This window comes from Falco naumanni, chromosome 2, assembly GCF_017639655.2.
Source record: "Falco naumanni isolate bFalNau1 chromosome 2, bFalNau1.pat, whole genome shotgun sequence".
Lineage (NCBI taxonomy): Eukaryota > Metazoa > Chordata > Aves > Falconiformes > Falconidae > Falco > Falco naumanni.
Window position 1 is genome coordinate 75608699 of NC_054055.1, and position 16872 is coordinate 75625570.

The 16872-nt window shown below is 42.7% G+C and overlaps 1 pseudogene; it reads right to left on the minus strand.

Moving 5' to 3' along the window:
* Positions 1 to 6160: 6160 nt before the first annotated feature.
* LOC121083607 lies at positions 6161 to 14902 on the minus strand (annotated as a pseudogene).
* Between the last annotated feature and the right edge of the window lie 1970 nt (positions 14903 to 16872).

Sequence of the window (16872 nt, forward strand, 5' to 3'; positions counted from 1 at the left end):
TCTACAGACATACATAATTATAAGCTTTAGTATCTCTTGAATTAGCATAGCAGTAGTTGTTTTATTACATTTCATGGAAAAACATAGCTGTGGTTGAAATCCCTGCCTGAGTTTGTGTACTGTCTTCACACAAAAAATGTTGAACTAGTTAGAAGTAATGTGGTGCCGCAGTGGATTCTAGCACAGTACTGTTGTCACCAGAGTGTGAGAAGGGAGAATCTTGTAAACAAATTCAGAATTTGCAAGTGCTGTACTTTGGGCAGCATTTTTTGCTCTTAAGGACATCCTCCTGAAATCTTGGGGCCACAAGCAGGTCTGGGGGGTGGTGCAGGCTGCATGTTGCCGTGATCGACAGGGTTGAGGTTTGCTAAGTCAGAACATGACTTGGAAAAAAAACTTAGCAAGCTTAACTTGGAATTTCTTCCACTAATTGTGATATAGCTTTTACCCTTAGGGTAAAGAAAGTTAAGAAGCGTAGGCTTTTTGGTGCAAGACATTGTTGCTTTGGCAATTTGGAAGGCACTGTGGAATAACAACCTCAATGAAATGTAGAGGGAGAACTGCAGATCTTTTATCAGCTGGTCTCTGTGTGCGTGTGTGTGTAACTGAGAGTTTTGTCAGTATTGTTTTTAAGCCCTAGTGACCTGACAAGCAGCTATAAAGATTTTGAAAGGCCAGACTGACCTACCGCTGTGTGGCAGACTCCGTATTTAAAGAGGACAGATTGTGTTTAAAAACAAAACATGCTGATTCTTCTGTGATGTCCTTAGAGTTATTCACAGCTAGACTTAGAGGCTAATTTCGTTTGCCATACAACTATTTTATTGGGTGCTCTTCATGTATAAACAGGAGATAGTGTGGGTGTGCCACAAGGAAAATTCTTGAAAATTTTAGACATGTGGGATAATTTCCTAGCCTACAGGAAAAGGAGGTGGTTGTTCTTGAAATATCACTTTACTTACTGCCTGGTGTCTTGTGAGGACCTTTCCAACTGGGCTGTTTTGGGGGAATAAGTTTTCTTTGTCTCTCTAGTTCAGTCAGCTCACATCAGTTGTTTTGTAAGGCTGACATTTGAAAAAATGCATATTTATTTTTTTTTAAACGTTGATTTTTCTGTCCACAAATGGGAGGCTGGGTTAGTGGCAGGTGGCTTGATACATTTACATGCTCCTGAAAATGTCTACTTGTTCACCAGAAACAACTCTGCAGCATGCCTGTTTGTTCCTTCATGGATCTGATTCTGTTCATTTGTTAATCCAAACTGTTCCGATTCCTATGACTTTGAAAATAACACGAGATGGGCCCTTTTTTTTAATTCACATCTCTAATATCTTTACCTTTGTGTAAAGGTATTTAGGTCAGTCTATGGGGAAAATGTTTTAAGTATTTGATTGGGGGGTTTCCCCCAGTTTTCTCGTCGTCATTTTGGGGTTTTATTTCTGTGGGTTTTTTTTTTTTAAATCACCCTTGTAAGTGAGCTTAAATGCATAGCAGTCAATTCTTAGCCTGCAAAAATACATGTTCATTTATATTAGTCATTGAAGTAGTCTGCGTTTACCACTGCCATTATTATAGCAAAGGTAGTTAAAAATACAGTGCTATAAAATTGACTTTAAACATTATAAAAACTAATTGTTAGAAGGCTGACAATGATATACTGTGAGTAAAGGAGAAAAATACAGCTGCAAGTATTTTTCCTGAATTTTACTTTGACTATTGTCGGAACCCTTTCAACTTTAACAAACTGGAGAGAAAAAAAAATTTAAAAATGTAGGAGAGCCAGCCTTCGACTTGTGATTATTTTAATGCTTTTCTCACTTCAGTATGGCATAATGTTAATTGCCTTGGAAAAGTGTTTGTTCCTTTTATGGTACTGTACAGGTTTCTGGATCATAAATATAGGTGGTTTTCCTTTAGATGTATAATATCAGCAACAGGTGATTTGTTTTATTTCAGAGAAGTAAGATTTTCAAAGCCTTCTTATAGTATTAAATACTTGGAACAGAACTGATTGCATGTGATGGGTGAGTACCTGTTTTGTTAGTTTAAAGACTTCCTGCACCCCCACCCCTCAATACCCCCAGTTCTTTGTGTTTCCAAACCTTTAACTTAAAGCTTTTAGACAAATGGCTGAACAGGAGCCAGGGTTGTTTGGAACGTGTAGTATCAGTATTTTCACTATTTATCTCAGAGAAATTGGGGTGCTTTTTTATTATTATTATTATTTTCTTGCTTTCAAAAAATCTTAGTAATGCAGTAGTATGTTGATGCAAAGACAAACTAGGTTTTTCATAAATTTGTTTTTTACCGTGTTGTTTAGATAAAACATTACAATCAAAACATTCTACAAAAATCTTCCAATATTTTATTCAGTTCAACAGAATATATATGTGTGTGTGTGTATTTTGACCTCCAGTCTGGTCATGAGCAAAACTTTTTTGATATTTACTCCTTCTTTTTGGTCATTTATGTAAATGCTTCTCAAATATACTCAGTCTCCTCGGAATTTCAGGCTGAATGAATTTAGCTCAAATTGCTTTTCTCAGTTTATCTGCTACACAATTACTTTGTATCCTCAAATGATGGGATCTTGTGATCCATATGCTGGCATTCCCTTGGGTCCCAGTAGGGAGCAAAGCAACGTGTCTGATACTTAAACATGGTGAAGTGAGGTCTCTTAGAAGCTTATTGTTTCACAGCAGTGAGACTTGGCAATTACTTTATTGAGTCACTCCAATGCAACAATTCTGAATGTCATTTAATAATGATCAACCATTGAGATGCAAGTCAGCTGTATAAATGTCAAACATTTATACAGTCCAGTCACAGCTCTTTCAGTAAAAACAAACTTCATTTGTGACAAAGTAATGCTTCCCTCTCTGTGGTGTCTATGTTTAACCATGTGTAGGCACATTCTCCTGTGGTTAACACTGGCTTGGAGATTTGCCAATTGTGTCATGTTTTCCCAAGAGGCCATTTTATATGGTGCTTGCTCCCTTCTTTGAAGGGAGAGACCATGAGAAAAGAAGGGACAAAGCATGTAATTTAGCTTCATTTGTATATTTTGCAAAAGATCATTATAGATGATTTTTCAAGCAAACCTATGTAAATGAGTTGAGAATTTGTTTGTAAGTATTATTCAAATGCAAACGGTTTTTGTAACAGCATTTTTACCTATTAATGCATTTGATATGGAAGTGTGTGCCAGGACAACTCTTTTAAGTGTGATGCTGAGTTCACCTGCTTCATGGGGAATATACATTTCCCAGGAGATCAGAACAATACCCTGTGCAGAGCTTGCACGTTCTGGTTAGAGAGACAAACAACAGACAAAGAGTTCTGCAACTACTTCATGGCTACAGTCTGCAGGAAACGGGTAAAATAATTTACCTCCTTTCCCTGCTTAGCACTGTCTCCTCAAACTGCATCTTTTAAGATACATGTAGCTTTAGAAAGTTAAAGGAATTTAGGACCTAAAATAGTCTTCCCTCCTATCCCCCATGTTTTTTGGAAGTCACGTTGCGTATCCTGTTCAGCGATTGCTCATTACTTTGCTCTCCTGTCCCCTGCAGATCACCCCTGTGCTGTGCGGGCTGTCTGCCCTCTTCCTCTCCCTGTATGGGGAGAGCCCCTTTCCCTACACCTGTTTGAGGTCTCTAGCAGTTACTTGACAAAAGCCATTAACTCTGTGCTGCCAGGCCCGTTTCCTCCCCCTCTGCCCAAAAGCCCCTCCGGCTTTCCACAGATGCTGGCCAAGGTGGAATTATCTGTGTTTGGGTGTCAGGAAGGCAGCATGTATATTCACATCTGACTCTATATGGCAGCTCAGCAGATTTATGTGCACTTGGAGATGGGAGTTCAGGGGTTTTGCTGATGTACCAGGCTTCCTAACCTCTCAGCGGGAGCTTGGACCCATGCTTAAATGCTGTGTGGGTGCTTGAACACTTTCCCATCCCCTGGTACACGCTCTAGTCGTGGCCTGGTCTGGGACTGGCCATGTTCTTGTGTATGACTGGGGTGGGTGAGTGGGGAGGGCGGTGAGGTGAGCTGAAAAAGGCTTGTCTTCATGCTTAACTGACAACGAAGCTGTTCCTGAACTGACTGGCTGCACTCTAGAGAACAGCTTTTGGCTTTGCCCCCCACTGAGCAATGAGGTTTCTCCCCCACCTCTGAATCAGCCAGGCTGGCTTTAAAACGCACAGTCTTTTATGCTCTTTCCTTTCTGCATGAATCCAGTGAAATACAGCTGCTCTGGCTTCAATCCCTGTCAGCCACAGAAAAACGTCAAATCTGACAAGTTCTCAGCAGTGCTGATGTGGATTTAAATGCTATCAAACAGTAAGAACAAATTTATTTTTAGATACTTCTGTCAAGTCTGACATTGATGTGTCCTATCAGTTCATTGTCAGATTAGCCCTTTGACTTATGTGGAATAATTTCCACGTAACTTGCTTGGTGACCTTTTAAAGAAAAGGTAAAACAGGAAATAACCTGAAGAAATGCCTGGTCAGCTGTTTGGAGACTTGGGTTTGATGCTGCATCATGGTCACAACCTGTGCTGTTTAGAGCAAAATAAGAGCTACTTGCCACGCCGGTGACATACCACATAGGGCGTGTAAGTCAGGAGCTTGCGTGAAAACACTGCAAAAGGTGCACAGTCCAGGCGTACACACTCTTTTGTCCTGAGGCTGGTGAAAGGGCTGGGACCTGCTGTTGCAGCTCAAGATCTGAGCACACCACGCGCTGCTCTGGGATTACCAGCTGCTGTGGGCCGCCTTATCTCCTCCCATTTCTAAAAGGCAAAAAATGACACACAGACAACCTTACAACCTTGGTACTGAACGGAGCTGCGCTGGTGGGGTTCTGCGAGGCAGCTAGTTTTAAGGAAACAAGTTGCCTGAAGCACCTACTGTACTGTTCTTACCATCCCTTCTTTTAAAATCTTGCTGACCTTTATCTGTGTGGTAGAGTGAATACACAGTGTTCAGGAAGGCTTAGAAGTTCGAATCAAAGTCTCTGACACACAATCTACTTTTTTTGAAGCAGAAAATGCAGAAGCCTGTGCTTAAAAATCGGATTTGACATGAAAACCCTGCAAGAGCATGGTTAGGATTATATATAGAGAGAGACTGATTTATTTAACCTGAGGGCAGCAAGAGAGGATTAGATATTTTAATTCCCTCCCTTTCCCTAATGACAGTACAGAGTGCTGACACTTCTTTGGCTTGGACAAGATGACCTGTACGCTGAAGTGATTAGTGTGTGCAGTGAATTTTTTAACACCTACCGAAAACAAAGTGCTGTCTCACAAAACAAAGCACTTTTTTTTTTTTTTTTTTTTTTTAATGTAGCATAATAGCACTCTTCTGAAATCAGGAGCATTGCCACTCAAGTGGGACATGCAGCTGATGAATTAGTCTCGCAGATCATGAAATTTGGGACCTATCTTGCCAAGGCAGCTGGGTGATGATTTTCAGTGCTCTCAGAGATCACTTAACAACATGGAAAATGTATGCCAATAGGAATCACTGTGGTTTAGCATTTCAGAATAGCTCCATACTTTGCTGCTGAACTTGAGATGATAACTTTAGCTACCTGATTTTTAAAACATACTTGTCAGTTCAGTTTTTTCCTGGGAATTCTTAAATAATAGATAAATGAATGTACAAGTGAGGCAAAAAATTGCTATAAATTAGTAGGTATTTATTTCTTTGAGGCCAGTGTGTTTCAGTATGTTTCCAAATTAAATGTGCAATTGTGCTTTTAAACACAGGACAGTTTTTTTCATTAAGAAGATAAGGCCTGAATAGAGATCCCCTCTTTGGCTCAGTCTTGTTGCCTTAACATGTATATCACCTGTATAAACAGCTGCAGTTAAAGTTTGCTTTCTATCATTTATAATTTACTTGAGTTGAAAATCAGCAAGGAAATACATTTTATTTATTTGAGTATTTGATCCAGAATTAGGCACTTGAGGGATAAATTATACAAGTGACCTATAGGCAGAATATATTTGGAGCCTATATATATATATTTTATTTTTTTTAAACTACAGGCTCATTGTATTTCTGTGGGTAAGAGAAAAGGTTGAAGAAAAAGCATCAACAATGTCCCTTTCAGTTATTCCAGTGTAATTTGACCCATATCTCTCTATGACTGTAGTCATGTAAATGTGAATACTATCAGCTTTTTAAAAGCTAACTGTACTGTGATTTTTGGTATTAAGAGTACGTCATCTGCTTGGTGGTTTTCTTCATCACACCAACAGAACAGGAATGTGCCACAGCACGGCTGTAGCTATGGCTTCCATATATTATTGTAAGGAGACAGCTGTTGTGCAACTGGAGTCAGGGTCTTGCAATGCTCTTCTGTAGCTTTTCCTATTCTCGTTACAGTGTCAAGGGCTCAGTGTCAGCTGATAGAGGATTCACGTCAGAAGGATCTTGTAAGAGATCAAACAGCAGCGGAGGGTCACGATGGGTTATACCATCCCTGAACATGGGCAAATTCCTCTTTCAAAACAGGCCTCAGAGGGTTCTGGTTGGAATACTGGACTGGCATAATGAGCTTTCCATACAGTCCCACCTGTCACAGAAGCAGCACATTGGAACAGCTTAATGGCATTAGGGGTCAGGGGATGTCCCTGAAAGGTTGGTTCACATTTTAAGTGATCTGCTTTGTCATTCCTAGGGCAAGCTTATGTCCTGGTTGTCACATACAGGGAAAGGGTCTTTTGGGAGCTGGCAGGGTTTCAGAATGCTTTTCATGGTTCATGGGTGCACCTTGGCTCTGGGTACATGCAGGGCCATATACACCATGTGGATGGTTAGAGTCTAATATTTCTGGTGCAGAGGGAGCCTCTGCCACTTTCTTGTGTCCTTGTAAAATTCTGCATGCCTCTTAGTGGGGAAAATGGAAGTGCTGGTAGGTAGTTCTGTTGGCTCTGTACGTCTCTATGAAGAAGAGCACCTGGGCAGAAACTGACCACAGTTCATTTCCATGTTCATGTTCCAGCACACTTTCAAATAGGGTGGTAGTTTCAGCCATGAAAACAGTAAAATCTGGAGTCTAGTTTTTAAGATAATGTGATGGAGGCAACTAGTTTGCAGCTTTAGAGCTTGTACTTTATCAAGCTCTTGTACTGACCATGGCATAAATGCGGGTCTGTAACTTCTAATGAAGAAATGACAAAATACTAGCAGTTCTGAAAGCAGTTCAATAGGAGATTTTTTCCTTCCTCCTCCATCTTTTTTACCCTACTCCTTGCCCTGCATTTAGAAAGCACTAAGCTGAGCTTGAAGGCATGGATGTGCCCAGGAAGAAGGCAGCAGTTAGATATTATGTCTGAAAAAGGGAGAAGAAAGGGAATATTCAACATGTGGAGCCATTTCTGTAATGCATTGAACACAAATAGCTGACAACTGCATTGTCTCTACATGGCATTTTCTTTTTGGTTCAATGGAATCAGCTGAACTTTCCTTCCTTGTCCCCAGAGCTGTTCATCATGACTGGACCCTGCAGCTTTATTCTTCTGTCTCTGTCTTATCACTACTGCTAGAATGTATTTTATTAATAAATAAAATTTTTAAACCTCTTAAAAGGTGAGGGGGAATAAATAACAGATATGAAAGCTCAGGTAATATTTTAGCTTAAAATATGCAGCTTCTGGCTGGTGGCCTGACTGGCTATGTATCTATTTATTTCCACCCCATGGTTTCCACATCCTGCTAAGCTAAGCTTCTGCACTTCTGTGAAGGGATGATGTCTTAATGGTTCTGAAAAGTTTTGGCATAATACATTTAGAAATGTTACAGATTTTAGATATCTCCCTTTCTGAAATTAAGAGAGAAAGGATGCAGAAGGTGGATTTCTTAAAGGAAATGGGTTCGCTTCCTGATGGCTTACTAAGGACAGGTATTCCTTAGGTCTCTTTGGGTGTGTGCTTCGGTGTTGGCTGGGATGTGCTCTGTGACCTCCTACTTTTCCCTGTCTTGTGACTAGATAAGCATTTGTCTCATGACAAAAACGCAAGCATCCTCTGTTATATGAGGGTTCCCCAAGCATGGGATTTGGGTCTTACGTCTGTTGCTCAGGTAGCATAGATACTTGTTAGAGTGAGCTAAGCACTGTGGGCCATATGCATTTTTCTGATTAGCTGGCTCTAGTCAGAGCGCTATTGTGATAGTGCTAAAATAACCATTTAACAGACAAAAAATGAGATGGACAGGTAGACTTACCTAGCTATGCATACAAATTTGTGATCAGTGTTCAGAAAAATGAAACTAACTAGTCATTGTTTTCCATAAATAGTTGAGCTGAATTTCTTCAAATCACTGTACAGTGTATAAGTTGTAAGTAATAAGTGTAGAGTGTCTGAGGACAATTGTTCTGATTCTTCAAACTTTTAACATTCACTTTTCACAGCTGCAAATAATTACTAGAGTTGCAGAGTAGAAGAGAGCCAGGTCCTTGTTAGTTCATTCTGAAGGATACAGGGGGGCTGATTGTAATTAACCTGTGTTGGTGATCTGAGTAGACAGCTGGGTTACAGAAGGATAAAAGAAAAAAAAGGTGGTAGAAATCAGAGCTGATGAAAGCAGCAGGGGTTTCACTCATCTATCTCCAAGAGGCAAGGAGGCATACACAATTTGCTACAAGTAGCTGTGACAGAATTTGAAGGATGTGTGTGAATTTTAAGGCAACATGTTAAAGTAATGTGTCCAAGGGAAAGGAAACCTGCTTCTTCAATCCAAACATCTCTCAAACCCATCTGGTAACAATCAATCAGTTTAACGAGCAGAAAGAAATGGACTGTCACTAATAAGCCTTATTGTGCTGTGGTAGAGGAAAGGACTCTTTAACATACAGACAAAGGATTCTTCTGGCTTCTGTGAAGGGCTTAATTGATGGGCCCTGCCTGGGTGACATCAAGGCACAATGGCTTCATATCTAGCCTGTCCAATAGATAGAAGTAAACAGACAATAAATATGTAAAACGAGCATGATATACTTGTAAATGAGCTAAACCAGACTTTTAAAAGTCTGTCAGCCGAGTCAGAATTATTGGCAGTTGAAGTAAAGTATCGGAATTTCTGGCTTGCCTGAAGGCTGAGCTACATGGTAATATTTGATTAGCCACTCTTTCATATGCAGAAAGTCACATTGTTTTCAACCTCCTTGCCACGAACAGTTGTGGTTCGATGGGAAAAACTGCGGAAAGGCATGCACAGGAGATGAAGCTCTGTGTGGCTTCATAGAACACAAAATACCACAAAATATAGCTTGCATCTGCATGTTGTGTCTATGTTACAGGTAGTGTGGGCTGTTAGAAACTGATCTGTGGAGCAGAACACATATCGATGGCTTTACATCCATGCTGTGTTTGTGGGGGGGTGTTTTAGTGGGAGCTGACTCTTGTCTGGTCCTGTCTCTACATCTTTTAGTGATTAGAGCATATTAGGTATGATCCTGGAGCCTACCTTACAGTTTAGTTTCATCTAAACTAAAGTCTTGATCTCCAAGCCCATTCCACAACGCAACCCAAAGCACGAGTGGGTACGCTCAAGAGGGATTTGCTTCAAAAGCACGCTTCTGATCTGAACTGAAATTGTAATGTAGACACACCTTACATACCCTGGGAGAGCAAGAGGTGGAAGCTAGGTGAGGAGAACAGCAGTTCTTTAGACTGAAAAGCAATTCTTCAAACGCATCCCTTGATGGAGGATGTATTTAGCTTTGCTAGGGAAGTGCAGCATGACTTCTAGTAGGAATTCTCTGCAGGAGCCACTGCAGTTAAAACATAGCTTTCTCTGCCCAGAAACTTTCTCTGTCCGGAAAAAAATACACATTACAAAGAAATGAAGAGAGATCTCTAAGAATGGAGACGGATTTGAAGGCATAGGAGACTTGAGTTTCTGACTGCTGTTCTGCTTTATGTAGAGCAGATGGGTAAGTGGGTGCAGGGTTAGACGTGACCGAGCCTGGAGCTACTGGCAGTTCTGCTGTGGGGCCAGCTTGGCACCAGACCGCATCAGGTGAACTGATCTCTCGCTGCTCCGGTGGCAGCTGTAAGAGCTGAACTCTTCACTGTCAGTCTCTAACTCCCTGCCGAGCTGAGTATTGGGTACTTGGGGAGCACTATTCAAGGCAGCGACTCTCAAGTTTCTGCCGAGCACAGGCTGTTGTGTGCTCCCTACGGGACGGCGCAGCCCTCCTCGGGGCGCGGGGCTGCCCGGCTCTGCCGCTGTGCGGTGGGTCGGGCCTCGGGCACGGAGCGCAGGTGGGCACCGGTGGGCACAGCGCCTCGAGGTGCAGCTGCTGCCCATGGCGGGGGGGTTTGCCCATGGTGGGGGGTGCCCATGGTGGGGGGTTTGCCCATGGTGGGGGGTTTGCCCATGGCGGGGGGTGCCCATGGCGGGGGGTGCCCGGTGGGGCCCCGGTGCTGCCCCACAGCTCCCCGCTGAGTGCCCACAGGTCCCGCGGGTGTGGGCTGCTTTTCCTACAGGGCGCCTCGAGATGTGAAAATGAAAAGCGGAGCGGCTGACTGTGCCCGAGAGCCAGGGAGGGTTTATTTTATTTTACGTTTTTATAACCTCCTCGTCTAAAGCACTCACTGACGTCTGACAGGCGCCCCCCGGCGGCCGTTGTGGCCGTTGCCGCCGTTGCGGCCGTTGGAGGTGCTGCGCTGCCCCCTGGCGGCGCCTTCGCTTCCGGCGCTGCCGGCTGAGGGGCGCGCGGCCCGGCGGCTGTGCCCGCGGCCCCGGGCCCTAGTGCCTGCCCGCCGCGGCGCGGGGCCGGGGGCAGCGGGGCGCTCTGGGGGGCGCAGCACCGCGCTGCAGCTCTCCCCTGCCAAGCATTTCCCTCCACCGCTGGCCTGCTCCTCGTGCTTACCAGAGAAGGGGCGCACCAGTCCCTCCTCCCATGGTTTTTTTCCGTCCCATCAAGGTGCCTAATAAAAAAAGTGACCGTGACTGCGACAGAAGGAGATACTGATGGCTTAAAGCCTTAGGTTATGGAGTTGGTTCAACTAATCTTGATTTATAATTGCTGCAGAGACCCAATTTCCGCAGGAAAGATGCAGAGTGGTCATTTGCATGTGTCGTGTAGCGATGATATATTTTAATTGTGGCCAAACACACAGAAGGAGGAATCGAGTCCTGGTCTGCTTAGATAAGTAAGTAGTTAGGACAGCCAAAATTTTAGCCTCGAGCATTTTAAGGGTGGTTCTCTCACTGGTGTCACCCCATTTCATAGCCGTGTTGGTTATCAGGTCATCCAAACGTCCTGCCCAGCGGGAAGCACCAAGGCAGAGGGAGCTGCCCAGACCAGGCCCTGCCTGCAGCTGCGCCGAGCAGCAGCCCCACAGCAGTTCTGCCCCATGGCAGCAGCCCTGAAAGGGCTGTCAAGGCCTTACCTCCCGGCTGCAAAGCAGAAAAGCCGAAGTCGCAGCACTCTTTCCCTTTTCTTTATTTCTTTTTCTTTTTTTTTTTCTTCTTTAAATTAACACCGTTCCTAATTCTTAGACAAAAATGGGTTTAGCATTTATTCTCTGCAGAGAAAATAAAGAATGAGGATTCCCAAGAGAAAAAAAGAAATGACCAACCTTCCCTGGAAGACTTGAAGGTGCTCCACTCCATGGAAGAATTGGATTTATGTATGATTCACCCTTGTACTTAGCGTTTTCTACCATATAGCTCCTTAAGCAGTGTGCAGGTTGCTCTGGATGTCACCCTGAAGGCATAGCTCCTCAAATACTACATGGCTTGTATAGCTTAAATATTTTTCCTTGGATGAAGTACCCAGATTTATCTTTGGGAATCAAGAACCTAAAAATAAAATTCCAGCATGGCACCTGGCACCACATACTCACATTTAGTCCTTATCCCTTTCTTCCATGTTTCCTGTTGGCCAAGAGCAGTGACATCCCACCTGGGAGCCATGCTTGTGTCAAATGTGGTGTGATGGTGAGGGCACTAACCTCAGGGTGAAACTGGCAGTAACAAGTAAGTTTTGTAGTCACTGAGCAAGTAGATTCTTAGCTTGATACTATCATCGTATCAGAAAGCATCATAAAAGAAATGTAAATGGGCACAAGAAATATCACCCAGTGGACATTCTGACATCAGAAGGATTTCTTGCTGGGCTTCCTATGGTTGTCTCACCCCGTGGTCAGTGCTCAAAGTGGTCTTTGAACAGCCAGCTCTTTGTCAGTGGACCAGCTGAATGTGAACAGCTGCTGATGGTGGAATGCCCTAGCATTTGTAACTGCTACCTATTTGCAGTCGCACAAGAGCTCTGTAATTCTTCTCTCACTTCACAGATAGAAAAAGCAAAAGAAAAAATAAAGGGGCTGATTCAAGTTTCTAAAAGATGGGAAGATGAGTAGTCATAGCCTACTCCATCAGCTTCTGCATTTCTCCAGCTGTGCAGAAGGAAAAAACCTGAGTACAGTATCCCCATGAATTCATCAGCTTACCGTCATGTCATCACTTACTATCACATCATATAGTCACAGAAGGTGCGAGTCATCTCAACTAACTTTAAATTAATGTAAGGATGATTTTTATATCTGATGTGGTCAGTCTCAGCTCCCTTTTCAGTCAGTGGAGAAACAGGCCTGACTGGTCTAGCCCAGATATGCTAATCAGAAGGAGGTGAATAACACCCTGTAAACACCTGCATCTCCTCAGTGGCTATAAAACAACAAGCTCAGATCTGGGCACCTGGCATCCAGGTCACGCAAATGCCATCCTCTGTTTTCAGCGGGAATAAGGACACAGCTACCGGGCCGTTCTCTTTTATGCTGTAATAATGGAGGGCGACATCAACAAAGATTGGGTGGTTGTTGAAAGCTCAGGAAAGCGTCACAGCTTGTCTACTGCCACAGCAGGATAGAGCTACTGAAAACAAACTACCACTTAAGATAAAGACCTTATGTGTGTAGTTCCTTCTTCTTCAATCTTACACTAAATCTGATCCCAAATGCTTTTGCAGCAAAAGCGATAGAAAGGCTGCAACAACAGTGTTATTCTTGAAGCTAGGCTATGCAGGAAGCAAACCCCTTTCATCTTGGGCAAGGCAGGACAACCAACAATGCAGCCATTCTGCACCTTGCAGAAGAACTGAGAGTTCGGGGCAATAAACTTACTCCAAATACCTGTACATATGTTTTTGTGTGATAACCTATTGCAAGCTAGAGGTCATTACATCATGTCTGATCTGCAGGAGCAGGGTGTTTATACTCACTGTCCTTTTGGTGCCACTGCACTGCACACAGAAGTACACTGCAGCAGTGAAACACGAACTCATGCCCGGAGCGCAAAGGCAGCAAGGTGCGCCCATCAGTTACCCTGATGGAGAGGACAGGAGCCACCAGGCTGCTTAAGAATTTCAGTCTGCAGCTGGAGTATAAGCAGTACTCACTCTTTATGTATGCAGCATTACAATTTCAAGTATCATTTCTAAACCCAGCTACTGTTTAGCTAATAAGCCTGGAGATTTTTAATTGGGTGGATGGGTGGAGACAAGTGATTAGCAGTTACTAGCAGTTTTTGCAACTACAGCTAGTTGACACATCCTGCCTGGGGAGATAATTCACCATTACTGTAATCTTCCTGGAAGTAAGCGATAACCATAGTGAAGACATGGTTCACAGCTTTTAATTTTTCTGCCTGAAATGAAAGTCACTGAAGTCACTGATAGCTCTGTGAGCTTGAGGCTTTGTAATAAAATGGGGGGGGGGGGGGGGGGGGGGGGAAAGAAAAAAAAAAAAGGTAAAAAGCCACTTACTGAATTGACTAACAGTTGGTTTAGTTACACACCACCAGTCCTTTTATGCTTCTTGCTCAAATGGCTTAGCCACCCACACTTTCTCCTGTTCTTTAGAGGAGTCTAACTCAATGCTACAAATCCTTTACTGTGGAGGATGCTACTTCTCCCACACTGCCAGCCAAATGCAGACCATGTGCCATTTGTTCCACCTTCCCTATTCATGAGCTTCCTAGACTTGGAAAGGGCCTGTCCTGGTACTCTAACAGGATCAACCAGCTTTGTGAGCATCTGTGAATTTTTGATAAAAAGCAAAATGAAACGGGGCAACTTTGGTTTAGTTTTTTTTGAGATTTTTTTTTTTTCTGGGGTGGTGGGGTGGGGTGGTGGTGTTCCATCATCCCAGTGTCCCAAATCAACCAGGTTGCCTTTCAGTGATTAGAAAACTGAGTTAGCTAAACAACCTTTAATAAAACATATGGGTTTCCTTTGCCTTTCCCATATAAGCAGACAAGATGGGGAAGCTACACAGAAAGAAAGCTAGGGAATTGCCTGGTTTAGAAACAAGCAGAATTTAACTTGTGGCTGTTTGGATGCATGACATATACAGTCAGCTTCTATCTAAACAAAAAAAGGGGAGTAAGTATGGTTTATGATGCCACCTTTGTACCTGTCCTGAGGCACTGCCCCTCCAGGCAGGTGAACCACAGTTGGGAAAATGTCCACAAGGCTTGTCATAATTGATAACTGTCCCTGCAGGCAACACTCCCGTTCCTGGGACATGGATCCCTCCTTCCCACCCTCCCGTTCCTTTTCCACCTGTTAGAGAAGGGAGGTGGGGAAGTACCAAAAAAGAATAAAAGATACTAGATATTTATTATACATATATAATAACAGGGGTTTTAACTTTTAGAATATTCAAATAACTTCAATCTATTATCAAATCTGTTATTCAAATAACAGCAGATCCTGGAGAACAGTAGAATGACTACAGTACAAATTCCATTCTTCAAAAATAAGTATTAATCTCTTTATTTTAGACTGCTTTCTTGGGTGGCACATACAGCAACCCACTACTAAGCAGTATTTTTGGCAGAAAAGGAACAATCCCACCCTCTAATGCCTGAGAAGACATTCTGGCCCATGCTTTTAATTGAATGTCATGTTTGAGAACAATCTCCACACTCCCTAAAACCATGCCCAAGAAAAAAAAGTCTTCACTAATAAGAAGCAAAATCTGACCTCGTGTCAATGGAATAGAGGTTGCAGCCCTGCTTGGTGCCTCAGGAAGGGAGATTAACACAGGGCAAGCTTGGTTGTCAAACAGTTAACAATCAGAAACACCAGGAACATGACAAAATTATTTGCAGTCCTGGAGAGCAGCGAGAGGGATTAGAATAATGTTTGATTGCCCTCCAGGAGTTGAGAGTCCCAGGGATGCTCTGGGGTGGTCCCAAATGGAAGAGTGCAGAACTCAATCAGTGAACAGGGTAGTGCTCTGAATATGCAGCAGAGAGGAAGACTTTCCACCCACATTTCTGTTGAAGTTGTGTTAAGGTAATCCAAAGAGTCTTTCTTAACTGGGTTTCTCTTGCCTTCCTCTGGTCTCCTCCATGCATTTGCTCTCTTACAAGTCAAAATATTCATTGTTTTGAATAGTGTTTCAAAGTGAGAACCATTAACTAATTACAGATATGAATTATAGATATCAAGGATGAGGATATGAATGAAACCACGTGTTTAAAGCTAGAACTCCAAGTTGAGGGTTCACTTAGAAAAGAAAAATCGCAAAATGTTGATTCTCAGGTACCTGTATGACCTTTGCTCTGTTATTCCTCCTATGAAGGGCAGAAATGACAAGTCGTTGCTGGAAAGTGTTGTAGGAAAATTGGCAAACAAAACTTCAAGCTATCTTATTAGCTCAGCTAATAATTCAGCAGTTGAATGGTAGTTTATACTAGCCTCTGGCTTTGCTAAGTAACGCCAGACTTTGCTATGAAGGAGGTGTGCTCATAGTTACAGCTTAGAGGCAAGGTTCTCAGAGCTTGGTTTTAAAAGCTGACAAGGTGGCAGGATGGATTATAAGCAGGGCAAGTCCAGCTACTTGTGCAATAATCTTTGTGCTATGTAAGATAACGGTATCTCATGCTTTGTTATTCACTAGTGGCTGTTCTTATTATTTGTGTGTGGCTTACTTATCTTCTTGTTTTTAATAGCCTGTTAGCAATAGCAGCAGTGATTTCTACAGATATTTCTGAAATAAACTAATTGTTTTAATCTTCCTAGTTAGCTTCACTGGGATATCCCCTGTTCTGCTGTATGTAGACATAAATGGGAATGCCTTTCTGTTATTAATATCTAAACTGATATTATATGTCCTCTTATCTCCTCCCTAAGCTTGCATGATTTCATTATTGTCCTTTCATACTGGAGACTGTCTAATCACATTCACCTTTCCTCTCTGGACTCTTCTGTTACTAATATGGTTGTGTTAAGCTAGTAGAAGTGAATTTGGTAGGTTACATTCTGAGCTATTCAAATCAGCCCATTGGACTTTCTGCATCTGTTACTGGTATGGAAATTTCATATGCAGAATGGAAGGCAAAGTTAGCATTTAGGACTGTTCCTGGATGAGATCTCAGCTGTATCAAGCATTGCTTGTGGGGCTCATCAAGTAACACGATGTGCATTTTGATACTGAGCAAGGTCAAGGCATCCAAATCTTCTTCTGTAGAGAAATAAGTCATGGGGGCAGTTTTCAGGCTTCATTATACAGTAAGTGCCAAACTGCCCAAGCTGTCACAGTGGATTTTTCAGGCTTAGCATTCTGGAGTAATCACATGCAAGAGAGACCACAGATCTTCATTTCCATAAAGTTTTTGACACTATGTTGCAAGCCAGTCATAGAAAGGGAGTCTAGATGAAACATCTATACGATAGATGAGAAACTGGAAAACTGTATCAAGAAAGTAGTCATCATGATATCTGCCAGTGCTGACACAGATAATCATCTACTGTGAAAAACAGAAGGATGTTTCAAGTGAGATGCCAAACAGTGTGTTCTGGATCTGCATCAGGGGAAGTTCAGATTGGACATTAGGAAAA